The following is a 15056-nucleotide window of genomic DNA, read 5'->3' as shown; positions in this document are numbered from 1 at the left end:
TCATAGACACAGCGTCTAGCATGGCTGGTCACCAAGTAAGCACTCAACACTTTTACTGAATTGAATGCAAAAATCAACTCTATCTGCTTCTCCACCCAGAGAATGGGCTGGTATTTACCGAGGAAGGAGAGAACCATGGAAACGTCAGTCTGTATCATACAAACAACCATAGACTATCCTGACTGATCTCACCGTGCCAGCAATTCAGGCTGATCAAACTCTAGAAAGGTTTCTGCTAACCAAGAGGGAACGAGGAATATGTAAAGCATAAAAACTAAAGTCCCTTAAAATGCCAAAAGCTTAATAACAATGAAATGGTCCCACCAGCCTGTGAGCTACTTGAATATCTCTGCAGGGAAGACTCATATAAGTGTTATCACCAACTTCCTCAGATTCCTTGCTGTTCTTTCAACATCTGGTAGAGATTGAATTACAGGCAGATTGAATTTATGGTTAGTGGAAAACCCACTCTGAAAATAGGGCGAGAAAGTTGGTATTTCATCATTGTTAGGCAGAATGATGTTCCCAAGAGCTTTCCCGTTTTTCAAAAATTGTGTGTCAGTTACTTGAGAAGGGTGAATAGAAGCTACTTTTTTTTTATGAAAATCTCATGTTCTAGGATGAAGTCTAATTAAAAGCTTTAAGGATACATTTGCATCAAAATAAAACTAATTCTGTTTGATCTATAAGTGATCTTCTAACACCCAAGAGAGTTTATTTTCAGGGGCATTATCTCATCATTTGTGTTGATGGTTTGTTTTTTAAACCCCTAGGAGTTTACGCCAAAAGATGTGTTTTGTCTCATGACCAGAGTTTTGGTAATATAAATGTACTTTGCTTCATTTAATTTATTCATTTAATTTCTGCTTGGGTGATAGTCATCTGTCTTTTCCCCTCTTCTAACTCGGACTTCCTGACAATTTTATGTAGAAAATTAAAGTAATATTCTTTCTGAACCTGAATTGATTTCGCCCAGGTCTTGTTTCAGAAATAATAGCGAAGAGAAATAATAGACTCAAGGACCTTGAATTTCACAGATTCCTTCTTTGCAGTCTGGCCTGAAGCCATAATATGAAGTCAGAGCTTTTTATTTTTTCCTTTCTCCTCTTCAACTCTCACATTTAAACAGTAATCACTTGACTCTTGTCACTGGTTTGTACGACTTTGCTTCTGCTGCCGAAAATAAATCGGTTCAAGGGTTGGTAATTAAATCATCTGCTTATAGTTTTTTCCCTTTAAAAATCACTCAGAACCCAAAATCTTCCCTCCTGCCCCAAGTTCTGGGAGACGGTGTCAAACAGATCTTAGAATCCTGGGCTCTTGAGGTTAAAGGAAACCCTCAAGGTCATGAAGTCCAGCAAAATGGGGTGGATGGAAAGGGCAGCCCAGCCCTCACGGGACAGTTTTCTTTACCCAAAGATTTGCCCTTATTCCTTCTTTTACTTTCTCAGTGTATCTCTCTCTCTCTCTTTTTTATTTTTCCTCTAAAGTGTAGAGTGACTGTTGCTTGGATAAAATGACCAGGATAAAAAAAAAGCACATTCAGGCACCTGGGTGGCTCAGTTGGCTAAGCATCTGCCTTTGGCTCAGGTCATGATTCTGGAGTCCCAAGATCAAGTCCCTCATTGGGCTCCCCCCTCAGCAGGGCGTCTGCTTCTCCCTCTGACCCTGCCCTCTCTCATGCTCTCTCTCTCTCTCAAATAAATAAATAAAATATTTTTTTAAAAATAAGCACATTTGAGGGGCGCCTGGGTGGCTCAGATGGTTAAGCGTCTGCCTTCGGCTTGGGTCATGATCCCAGGGTCCTGGGATCGAGCCCCGCATCGGGCTCCCTGCTCTGCAGGAAGCCTGCTTCTCCCTCCTCCACTCCCCCTGCTTGTGTTCCCTCTCTCGCTGTGTCTCTCTCTGTCATATAAAAAAAAAAAAAAAAAAAGCACATTTGAGGAAGGAAACCAATACCTACCTCCACCTCACCCTCAAAAAAAAAAAAAATTATGGTAAGAATTTATTTGTTTGTTCCCATGGATGAGGTTAGCCACGTGATACCTGGGTCTCCACTCATTCTATGCAGATGCAACCTTAAAGTTAGTTGTATATTCCTCCGATGTTGTTGCATCCTCATGTTGTATCACTGTGTGATAGAGGGCCAAGGTGTCACTATTAGGGTGAGGATCTGGGAGAACCAGGTCTTACACGTGACATTGCTTCTATCCAGCTGCTGGCTCACAAAGCCCCTTAAATTCTGCGGGTCTTAGTTTCCAAACATGTAAACGTGGCCTCGAAATTTCATCCGGTTCTGATGTTCTGGAGTCTTTGATTTCTTCTGAAATCTTCTCTAAGTGCCAGGATTCTGTTCATAGGACTCCTGTGATCTCCACCTTTATTCGTAAAGCAGAAGCTGCAATAAAGGAATGTTTTTCACTTTGATCATAGACTTTTCCTCTACAATGCCCACAGGCAACGTGTGATAATATTTATTGGCTCACAGACATTCCCACTCTGTCAAGGGCAGTTCCTGCTGCCTGGGGCTCTCTGTAGGAGCCAGCCTGAGAGTGGGCTTTCTCTAGTCTCTCCCTGATTCAGCCCCTTCTAGCATTTAAGGGGTTTAGCTGCCAAAGGAAGAAAAGTATTTCCAGGTCCGGAGATAAAATCTAGAACCAGGCTGCCCAACACAGTAGCTACCGTGCCCGTGTGGCTCTTGAACACTCGAAATGTACAAAATAGGATGTGTTTTAAGTATAAAATGCACACCAGTTTTGGAGACTGAGTATGAAAATATGAATGTAAAATATTCATGTTTTAATAGTGATTCCCTTCTAAAATGATAATATTTTGGATATGTTTGGTTAAGTAAAACATATTATTAAAGTTAATTTCCCCTGTCCCTTTTTACTTCTTTAGTGTGCACACTGGAAAAGTTTGAATTATGTTTGGGACTCATATTCGGACACAAGCAGCACAGAGGTTTCGGTTACTACTGATGGGTATTGGCTGCCAAGATCCTTCCAGCAGCTTATCTGGACACATTGAGTAAGAGTCCCATGAGCAGTGAGAAAAATCTACTGTGGGTGAGGGGCCAGGAATAAGGTGGGAGGCCCATTCTGGGCTAGATTCAGATGGGCACATTTCTTTGGACAGAGAGGAGAGGCCAAATACCCCCAAAAGGAGAAAAAAAAAAAATGTTTCTCAAAGCCAAGTTACATAATTTCTGATGTTTTTAAATTTCTTTGCAAAAAGTTCGACAAATTCACACCGATTTCAGCATCAAGAAAGCTGCCAGTTTGGCAGCCCCATCCTGAATTTTTTCTCTGATCTGAGGTACAAAGTTGGGGCCTCTGTAAGTTTTCCTTCCTGTTATAGTACTTGTGACCTGCTTGGAGAGGTTACAGTCAGGAACATAAAACTGTAGCTGTGAGATTGCATTATGATGTAGGAGAAAGTCTGTCCAAGTGAAAGCAAAATAGAACCCAAACAGTCTGATACTAATGCGAAGAGGAAAAAAAAAAAAAAATCAATTTACTTTCACAAACTTCCTCTTCTTGGAGAGGTCTTTTAGACAACAGATTGCAAAACTCTTTAATCAGATATGTGCTGTAGGGCCCTCTGGCCTTGCTAACCGTCAGGAGCTCTATCTTACTCGTGGTGCATTCCTCTCTGTCTACCCTCCCTACTAATCTCCCCTCATCCACGCCGTGCACAGCCACCTAACCTACTGTTTCTCAAGCACACCCTGCTGTTTTCTCTGTCCTCAACCTCCTTCCCTCCACCTGGGGAAAAAAAAAAAATCTACCTATCTTTCAAAACTCGGTTACAACCTGGTTTTCTTTGCGAGGCCTGGCCCAAGCCTCAGGGCCCTGACCCATCTTCAGGGCGCATCCCTAAGAGGCCTGAGTGTGTTTGTCTCCCTCTCCAGTGTGCAGGATGCCTCAAGCTGTTGACCAAATATTATTTGTGTCTCTGTCAGCCGTGCCTGCATCATTTCTGGCTCATTGTAGGCAGGTAAAAAGTGCTTATGGAAGGAACAAGCGAATGAACGAATGAACAAATGAACCTTCTGTTCTCTTGTTTCAGTATGAAAGACTGCAACCAAATTACAATGTTATGTTATTCTCCGATGCTGAAGTAAGAGTGTCTTCCCTTTTGAACTTTGAAGCCTCTGCATGAGACTTGTTTGACTCCAAAAGACATACAGAGATTATCTGTCTGTCCTTGTTTCATTTATGCTTAATTCTGTTTTATTAGCAAGTGTTCGGGAGGCACGATGAAGACAATTCAGGGGCTCTGATGATAGAGAAGCTGGCTGATGCATTATCAATCAGTCCATAGGACATGCCCTTTCACTTCTTGGCTTAGAATTAGGTAAGTGCAGATTCATCCATCTACATACTGTCACGCAGGCCCTTTGTGATCAATAAAATGTATTTTGCAAAAGATTTGGTGAGATGAGAGATCTATTTCCATGACCATAGAGAAACAGTAAAATCAGCTAGCCCAAACTGAAATGGAGGCCATTCCATCCATATAAAAGCCCAAAACAAAAACGTCCATCCTCTTATTTAATTTCAGGCAAATCATGATAGGTCAGTAAAGAAAATCCAGCAACTTTATTCTTCTCTTTGCATACCTTTTGTGGCAAATGGTGATCCTCACATGGGTGAAGATCTCGTCTAGCTTGTTTACCAAACAGGGACTGCTACCATAAGGAAGTACGCCACGAATATTCTTGCTCACCTGGATGAAAGAATGGCAGTTAGTTGCTTGTGAGCCCGAAAGGGGATGTTATCGAATTACTCTCATAACCACTTGATGCGGAGAACAACGTGGTTTTGGTAAACATGTTCTCTCTTCTGTAAAAAGAAGGTTCATGCAATGATATTGTCAGACTACAGCTTTCCCCCCCACATCATTCTTAAATGTGAAATTAAGAGAGACATGCTTTATGTCGCGAGGCAGCCAAATGAATGATGGAAACTGTATTCATTCCAGAAGCAATAATAAAACATGGAAAAACACGTTTCTGCAAAGTGACCCCGGAGAGACTTCAAAGAGTCCATTAGGTGAGAAAGGAGATGGTCCCAGTCGGAAGACAGCAACCCGTGGCTGCTTATATGTGAGTGGTTTCCTCTCTCTTTCCACGGAGTCAACACAGACTGGGAAGACGTGCTAAGTTTCTGAGTTTCTGAGTTATTTGAACTTTTCAAAAGCATGTTGAAAGCTGTACTTGGGAGGGTGGTATGTTTCACAGAATGGCAAGTTATCATCTTAAAGGGACTTGGTGCCAGAGTTATGAGTTAAAAATGGTGGGTTTGTAAAGTAGTTTCCAAAGTAGTTTTTGTCAAAATTAACCAAACCCTTACTGGTATTATTCTACAGGTAGCCTAGTATGGAAGAAAAAAAAATAGGAAAAACACATTTTACTTAAGTATGAGTCCCCAAACTAAAGCCTTTTTAAATTCCCTAAAGTAGCACTGAAAGTCTGAAAAAAACTTTATTTTTTTAAGGTGTACACTGTGATGTCCTGATATACATATGCATTGTGAAATGATTACCAGTATCAAACTAATTAACATATCCGTCACCTCACATAGTTACCATTTGTGTGCGTGCGTGTGCGTGCATGTGCACATTCACGCATGCTTGCATGCATGTGAATGGCTAGAACACTTTGGATCCACTCCCTTGGCAGATTTCAAGTATACAATATATTATTATTAACTATATCACCATGCTGTGCAGTAGGTCTCCAGAACTTACCCAATTTATAACTTCAAGTTTATATCCCCTGACCAACATCTCCCCATTTCTCCTACTCCCCAGTCCCTGCTAACCACCAATCCACTTCATTTCTGAGTTTGACATCTGTAGATTCCATATACCCACGAGATCATGAGTATTTGTCTCCTTGTGTCTGGCTTGCTTTACTTAACATAATGTCCTCCAGGTTTATCCACATTGTTGCAAATGGCATGATTGACCGTATTTGACTGAATAATACTCCATGGTGTATGTGTGTGTGTATATATATTTTATGTATATTTATATATTTAAATATAAATATATAAATATATTTCTATTTTATATATATTTTTATATATAATATATATACAAACAGAATATTCCATGATATATATAATATTCCTTTCTTATAGTATGAAATAAAAAATATAATATATAAATATGTATAAAATAATACATAAAGATATATAATATGTAAATTATATACGTGTATACGTATCTCTCATATTTCCTTTCTCCATTCATCCATCAACAGACACAGATTATTTCCATATCTTAGCTACTGTGAATAATGCTGGGGGTTCAGATATCTCTTCAAGGTGGTGATTTTATTTCTCTTGGATATATACCTAGATGTGAGAGTGCTGGATCATATGGTGGTTTTATTTTATTTTATTTTGAGGAACCTCCACGGTGTTTTCTTTCATAGCCACTCCAATTTCATTCCCATCACGGTTCACAAGCATTCCTCTTTCCCATATTCTCTCTAATACTTAGTTTCGGTATCTTTTGACTTTTTGATAACAGCCATTCTAATATGTGTGAGGTGATAGCTCATTGTGGTTTTGATTTGCATTTCCCTTACTGTTGACCATTTGTATATCTTCTTTGGAAAAATGCCAATTCAAGTCCTCTGCCTATTTCATATTTAGGTTAATTTTTTTTTCTTTTTGCTATTGAGTTGTATGAGTTCCTTAGATATTTCGGATATTAACCTCTTATCAGATGTATGATTTGCAAAGATTTTCTCCCTTTCCATAGATTGCCTTTTCATTGTTGATTTTACTGTGCAGAAACTTTTTAGTTTGATTGTAACCCCACTTCTTTTTTGTATTTCGGTGTCTTATTTTGTTTTGTTGCTTTTGTTGCCTTTGCTTTTGGTGTGAAATTCAAAAAATTGCCAAGACCAATGTCAAGGGGACTCCCCTTTGTTTTCCCTAGGGCAGTGTCCTAAAATGCTCAAGTTGGTGTGCCTTCTCCCAGTCCCAAGTGTTGAGCTGGCTTTCCACATGTGCTGCTGAGCTGTGTGTAGAAGCTCCCACTCACCAGACAGTGGGGGAGCATGCAGGGAGCCAGCCATTGTGCAGAGGAGGCCCCAGAGAATTAGCCTTGTGTGTATGGGCCACTTAGGGGGCCCGCAAGCAGGGCATCCCCGGTGCTGGCCTCCTGATGGAGTCTGTGAAGCAGTTAATAAGATCCACATCCCCTTGTTGAGTTCTGAATCCTGATTGCTGTGAGTGCCCACCTCTCTTCCCTGCTCCCAGCTCCTCAGACTCAGCCATACTGATCCCCTCAGTGTTCTGGATGAGCGAGCAGGAAGTGGGCCTCGTGGGCTGCATCTTGGGAAGCTGGGTACTTACTCCCTACACTCTTGCTTTCCCCTGTGAAAGAAATCAGGGCACGGAGATCTTTTCTGGCATCTGGCATTGAGCTCTGCCCCCTCAGGAGAGGGGTTATGTGGGTAAAGTGAAACTATTGTTCTTAGCCTCTTCGATGCAACCGTCCTTGGGTTTTTTGCTGCAGCGGTGTGCTAGAACTTTTCCACTGGACCCCTGGACGCCCACTTTCATCCTTGGGGTTGTCAGATCTATGTTCAATGGGGAGACAGAGAGCTGGAAGTTCCTGAATAGGAATCATCATCCATCTTGATGATGTCACTCTCAGTGAAAGTTTGAGAAAACTTTAGACATTTTGTCTAAAGATCCTTCTCTGACCTCCCAGAATATAAATATGTGTCTATCATCAGGTTCTCATCAGTTCTACACATGCATGTGTGTAACTCTGGCACCCATGAGGCGTTGGAGATAGGGTAAGAGTCAAATCATGGTCTGCGTGCTATACGGTCAAGCGAAATCTTCCTTTTGTTAGTCTGACCTTGGGCAGGTTGTTTGACCTCTCTGGAGTTGGGAATAATAACCTACCTACCTCAGAGGGTTGATAATGAGGGTTGGATAAAATAATGCATGTGAAGTGACTGGCATATTGAAAGCACTCCAAATCAGGGCGCCTGGGTGGCTCAGTTGGTTGGGCGACTGCCTTCGGCCCAGGTCATGATCCTGGAGTCCCGGGATCGAGTCCCGCGTCGGGCTCCCTGCTCGGCGGGGAGTCTGCTTCTCCCTCTGACCCTCCCCCTTCTCATGCTCTCTCTATCTCATTCTCTCTCTCGAATAAATAAATAAATAAAATCTTTAAAAAAAAAAAAAGAAAGCACTCAAAATCAGTGACTATCTTTATTGTCACCATCATCATCATCATCACAAAAATTAGTATGATGTGTGGCCATTTGGGGCAGCACTAAAATGTTGACCTTTCCTGAGTATGAAAAAAATGATCCTATTAAGGAAAATAATAAAATATTATAGTATGTATGTCTACAATAAAAAAAAATGTTAAGACATCAGCAACATTAATTTTTGTAAAAACAATTAACCAGAGACTGTGCATTCAAATTATTTACAAGTTTGCTGTTCTCTAATCCTTAACTTGGGAAAATCTCATTGTATCAATATTTCTGTCCATAGGTTTTCAGCTTCATCTCTGTCACTAAATATACAGGAGTTGAAAGCTATAAACTACAGTTCTTTTTAATATGTTCTGAAATTCAGATTTTACCCTATTCAATCAATACAATTAGTTTAAACAAATTAGTTTTGTGACTGTAGAAGGAGGGAAGGAGGAAAAGGAAGGGAGGAGGGGGAGGGAGGGGGCGGGGAGAGGGGAAGGAGGGGGTGGAGGGTGGGGAGAGGAGGAGCAGGGAGTGGAGGGGGGGAAAGGAAAAAAGGAAAATAAGGCCTTCATAAATTTACGTGAAAAGAAGACACTGGCTAGAAAACAGGAAAACTGTAAAACAATCTTTGCTTGTGGAAAATGAGCCAGGCTTCATTAGTAAGCAACTTTGGAAAAGCTGGAATGATGGACAAGTTATACCCTGGTAACTCAGTTCTCTGTTCTCAGTAGGGGATTTCTCAGAACCACAGCACAAGATCAGGGAGCTTCAGATAAATCATGAGCAGTAAGACGAAATGGGCTGCCCAGGTACCAAGCTGTAAACTGTCACTTTTAAACTTGGTTTGGCCCAGTTTAATCTTGTAAAGAGGAGTTTAATGTTACAATACTGAAAAGTCTCCAAGAGGTTCCTCTGCAGCAATATCTCTCTCCTCACTTACGCTTATATATTTTCGTTTCCCCATAGGTCCCCTGTGAGAGTAGATACCCTATCTCCAACGCCTCATGGGTGCCAGATTCTAGTATAATTTTTTTTAACAGTTCCAATATTACAGATTGGATTGGAGAGCCTGTATTTCACAGAAGCGCCAAGATGATTAGATTGCAGACTGCCTGCTTTGGTTTTACTGACTTTCTTTTTTCAGAGGGAGGATGTTAAATACAGATCTCCAATCCCCGTTCCAGACTTTCTGAGATCACATTTCTGGAGTGGAGGTTGAGGGAGGGATTCCATATACTAACAGGGTCCTAGGTGATTATAATGTGCAGTCAAGTTTAGGAACAACTGCTCTAAGTCTAAGACCAAGAAAACCTTGCCTAGATCACCTTCAGGGACTCTGTGACTCTGTCTTCAGCACAAGGTGCCATAAATCTTAACCAAAAGGAAGAACTCTAAATGGGAAGTGGGGAGGCCAGAGGTAAGGAGAGTTCAGACGTCCTACAAGGCATCCTCTTGATATCTCTGCTCATTCTTTCTGTTCTGGCTCAAACATTATCTTTGGGATCCAGTCCTGCATCAGGCTCCTTGCTCAGCAGGGAGCCTGCTTCTCCCTCTCCCTCTGCCTCTCCCCCTGCTTGTGCTCTCTCTCTCTCTCTTTCTCTGACAAATAAATAAATAAAATCTTAAAAAAGAAGAAGAAAGAAAGAGGAAAGAAAGAAAGAAAGGAGAAAGAAAGAAGAAAGAAAGAAAGAAAGAAAGAAAGAAAGAAAGAAAGAAAGAAAGAAAGAAAGAAAGAAAGAAAGAAAAAAGAAAGAAAGAAAGAAAAAGAGTACCTAAGAAGCTCAGGTAACTGTAAGAAAAACATTAGAAAAATCCCAATTGAGCGACACTCTACAAAATACCTCACCAGTACTCATCAAAACTGTAAAGGTCATAAAAAACAAGGGAAGTCTGAAATACTGTCACAGCCAAGAGAAGCCTAACAAGATGTGACAACTAAATGTGATGTGCCTTTCTGGATGGGTTCCTGGAACAGAAAAAGGACAAAAGTGGGTAAAAACTAAGGAGTTCTGGAGAAAGTATGGACTTCAGCGAATACTAATGTATCAATCCTGGCTCATAAAGGTGTGAAATGCCCCCATACTAATGCAGAATATAAGTAATGGGGGGAAACTGGATGTGGTATATTGGGAACTCGCTGTACTATCTTTGAACATTTCAGTTTATCTAAATCTATTCTAAAATCTAAAGTGTATTTTAAAAACTAGGGATGCTTTCACCTACTTACCTGCCTGGTATGGTTGTTAGGAATAGCAAGTGATGTGAAGAATGCGAGTGTACTTTCTAAACTCTGATGCACACCACGAATATAAATATTTAAGCATTATTTTATTTAAATAAATTTTTTTTATTTTTAAAATTCTTTTTCATTGAAATTATGACATTATTTTTAAATATTTAAAATTTTTCTTGGCAAGAGGTTGATGATGCAGGCTGTGACCAGACTAGAAGTAATCCAGAAGCTGCGTGGAAGAGTTTGGATTTAATTCTGAAGATGCTGAACTGTGAAAGGTTTCTTAGCCGATGAGGAGCATGATTAGATCTGAATGTCAGGACTGGCGATGGAAGGAGGCAGGACTCATCTGGGCAGAGATGCTCAAGAGGGCGCAGAGCCGGTACAAGGAGGAATCGAGTGACAGGCTCTGATCCCTGTGTTAGGGATCATTTCCCCCTCTGGTACCCCAAACCAATAATCCTCCAAAACAAACTTTCCAAGGACAGTGTTTATGTGATACCATTTTCATATTTTCAATAAAAGGGATTCGTTATTGAGTAAGCATGTGTGAATTTTTATATCTCGATAAAACTCTTACAAATGCATAAATCACACAGAACTCTTTCATCATCCCAGTGTCTGACCTGGGTTTGAGATGATTTTATCACAATCATGGCAGCCTAGCCCATGTGAGTGCCTAATTACTCAGCCTCGGTCTCGTTCTCTACAGTATGGAGAGGGAACCATTGTCATAGCCTGTAGTCCATTGCCTAGCACATAGCAGGCACGTGGCAAATGGTAGCTATTATTAATGGTGGTAACAGAGGAAGTAACTGGCCTCCCTGACATGCCCAGGAGAATTATTAAATGTAGTGAAATAAATAAATTCCTGCTGCTCTTCATCCTGGAGCAGTTCATATATTTGCCTTGGTGAGAAGCAACCGGATTGTTGCTAATGAGAGTTGACAATTGGGAGCATCTGCCCTCAGTGACTTTCCTCTGGAGGCTCATATACAAAACCACTGGTTTGTTCTCTTCTGTCTCATCTTAATATATAGTAAGCCCTCAACAAATATTAGCTATTCTTAACAGTGTTATTATGCCATGCATTATTCTCCCAGTTGCAGTCCCATTCAGTTTCAGGTGCAGGGGAGGGCAATCATCTGCTGGAAATGCCCTCCTCAGGCCCCTTAAAGTTAATTTTTGTGCACTCCATAGAGCCTACTTGTTACGTCAGACTATCTCAAACATACCCTCCAGATTCCATAAAAATTCATCCCACTGTTTCCTGTGATGTGATAACAGGCAAACTGACAGAAAGGTAATTTTATGAGTGTGAATTGTGAAGGCTTTCTGTGCCCTGCTGTTACCTGTTGCTAAGCTGTCAGCAGGTTGAGGACAGGACCCTGTCCCACCCACCCACATGCAGGGCTTGGCCTCTGGCCTGTCCTCACTAAAATGTGGTGATACTCACGGCCAGGAGCAACCTCTAGGAAGTACCATCTCTCTTCCTAGGAGTGCCTGGGCAGAGGGGCAGAGCACCACCAAAGCAAACTTCCTGACAACACAGTCTTACCTGGGGGGTTAACTCTCCTTGTGAAACTTGAATGCATTAGCCGCACCTAATAGTCCCATTTATTTTGTTTTAAATAAGGCTATTTTCTTCCCTATGCCATCATTCCAGGAATCTATCTGCATATTTTTAAGGCAAGAACTATCTAATAATGAGTAATTTCACTGGTCTATACTTAGCAGCAAGGAAGGTTTTTTTTAGGTCATGCAGGGAATTTCTCAGAAACTGTGCAAGTTGGGAAGAGCCAACAGAACTTAAAGGTCATAAATTCTTTTTCCCTTTCAGAACAGAAGGATTCACTACCAGGAGCCAAGTCTCAGAGAGTAGACAGTAGGGACCCAGTTTCCTCATCAACAAAATGGGCATTGTAGTACTAACCCTTCAGGGCCTTGGTGAGGAATAAATGAGATACATTTCTTGGTCACTACTGGTCCATCTCCACCCATCCACCTCTTAGCCACCACCCTAAAGCCCTCTCTGCTGCAAGACAGCCTCTGACTGGTTCTCTCCTGTTAGGCTTCTCCCTCTGATCTCGCAGTTTGTCCTTGCCTTTCCCAAAGCCCAGCTCTGAGGTGTCTCTCTCCACCCTGAAATCTCGCTAGACTTCCCTCAGCCTTGGGCTAGTATTCTAGCCTCCCTGACTCCACTACATCCCATAGTTCTGGAGCTGGTTCCCACTGGTTGCCTGTGCAGTGATTCTAAGTTTCCCAGTCATGCTATGTGCTGTCCAATAGGTAACTGATACATAGATTGAACGAGTTGGTTTATGGAAAGTTAGATGAGGACCTGGGCCATGGTAAATCGTATTGTATCAATAGGTATCATTGTTGTTGTTTTTTTAAAATATTTTTTTTTTTAAGATTTTATTTATTTATTTGAGAGAGAGAGAATGAGACAGAGCACATGAGAGGGGGAGGGTCAGAGGGAGAAGCAGACTCCCCGCCGAGCAGGGAGCCCGATGCGGGACTCGATCCTGGGACCCAGGATCATGACCTGAGCCGAAGGCAGTCGCCTAACCAACTGAGCCACCCAGGCGCCCTGCCACACACTTTTTTTTTTTTTTTAAGATTTTATTTATTTATTTGAGAGAGAGAATGAGAGAGAGCACATGAGAGGGAAGAGGGCAGAGGGAGAAGCAGACCCCCTGCCGAGCAGGGAGCCCGATGCGGGACTCGATCTCGGGACTCCAGGATCATGACCTGAGCTGAAGGCAGTCGCTTAACCGACTGAGCCACCCAGGCGCCCTTTTTTTAATATTTTAACCATACAGGAAAGTTTAGTGTATAAAGCAACGAATACACACGCCCCTGCCCCTCAACATTATCAAACATAATATGATGCCATACTTTTTTTGCATCTTTTTTAAGAAGCAAAACATGACGAGTAGGACAGAGTTGAAGCCCCCTCTGTACTCTTCCCACCTTCCATTCCCATCCTCCCTTCACAGCCATGGCTGCAGTCCCAAATTGGGGTGAGTTGTGCTTTTATATTCTTATCTTGTGTTCTAAAATTTTATTTACATGTATAATACTGGATGTAGCCTTTTTCAAGTTACACTTTTGGCCAACCTTATGTTTTTGAGATTTACCCATATTGAAATATGTGGCTTTAGTTAATTCATTTTGTTACTGTATTTCATTATATGAATATTATTTAATTCATTCATTCCACTTTTGAAGGACAGATATATCATTTCTAATGTTAGAGATAGAAGAAATCTCAGAGATCACTGTGCAGATGAGAAAATGTAGCTAAAGAAGGGAAGCGATTTGGCTAAAGTCACACAGAAAATCATGGAGGCAGGACTTTAAAAGACATTCTAGTAACCTGCAGTGGACAGGCCAACACACTTTCTCATTTGTTTTCTCCAAATTCCTCTCAGTATCTCATCCCTCATTCCGCCAGACCCTATTGGGAATGTCAATTATTCCCTGACCAACTACCAATGCTCAGAGCGCATGACTCAGTCTTTGTCGATCACAATTCCACATTCATTGGCATACAATGATTGGTTCAGGGCAGAACATGTGACTTAAGCTGAGCCAGTAAGAATCTTGTAACTTTGCTGAGCTGAAAAAAATACAGGCCTGGGATTCCCAGGAATTATCTGACCTGCTGTGTGGGGAGAGTCTAACTCCAACAGAGACAATGAAGCCAGCACACAAAAGAGAAACAGAGGCAAAGAGCAGAGAGAGACACATATAGAGAGGCTTAAGAACATTTTTTGAGTCCCTGGATGTGCATTCTAAACTCCTCGATTTTGAAAGCTGAAAAACACCTGCTCTTGTTTTGTTTTGTTTTTAGCTTAGCCATTTCAATTTGGTCTTCTATAACTTGAAACAAAGAGCCCTGACTCCATGTTTACTGTTCTTTCTATTCTGTCACAACTGTACCCCCTAGATATTCAGTAAGCCATTAACTGAGAATGATGATCTCAGTGAATCCATAAAAATACCACCAATCTTGGACTTAGGAAACACAGCAAGACTAACTGTAGTCAAAGTTACAATGCAAAACTTCCCTTCTCTTAGATATTTTGTTCTGACCTGCCATCCACGCATTCAGTGTATATTTATCGTGTTCCTACTAGGTGCCAGATGGAAGATGTATGATGAGAATACCACAAAGGGCATAGAGATAATGGAACAGTTTTCCAAGTATTTTATATAAGGGGATACACATAGACTGCCTACTGTAATCCCTAGAAAAAAGACGGAAAAGTCAATAAAGGAATTCAGTGGAAATTTTTTTTTAAATATATGATTAGCGTAACAGGAAATAGGAAAGAACAAAGAGAGGAAGGAAGGGACACAGACAAATAGAAAACAAATAGCAAGATAGTAGACTTAAAACTAACCTTATCAACAATTACGTTAGAAACAAATCGACTAAGCCTGCAACTAAGAGGCAGAGATCTTCACATTGGATACAAAAGCATGACCGAACCATTTGTTGTCCCTAAGACACACGCTTTAAATAAGAAGTTAGGTTTAAAACAAAAGGATGGAAAAAAGAGACCCTGCAAA

Source organism: Mirounga angustirostris, unplaced genomic scaffold (assembly GCF_029215605.1).
Source record: "Mirounga angustirostris isolate CCGP_5_RB_7025 unplaced genomic scaffold, mMirAng1.0.hap1 SCAF_7, whole genome shotgun sequence".
Classification (NCBI taxonomy): Eukaryota; Metazoa; Chordata; class Mammalia; order Carnivora; family Phocidae; genus Mirounga; species Mirounga angustirostris.
The sequence above is the reverse complement of the archived record's forward strand: the minus strand, read 5'-3'. Positions refer to the sequence as shown.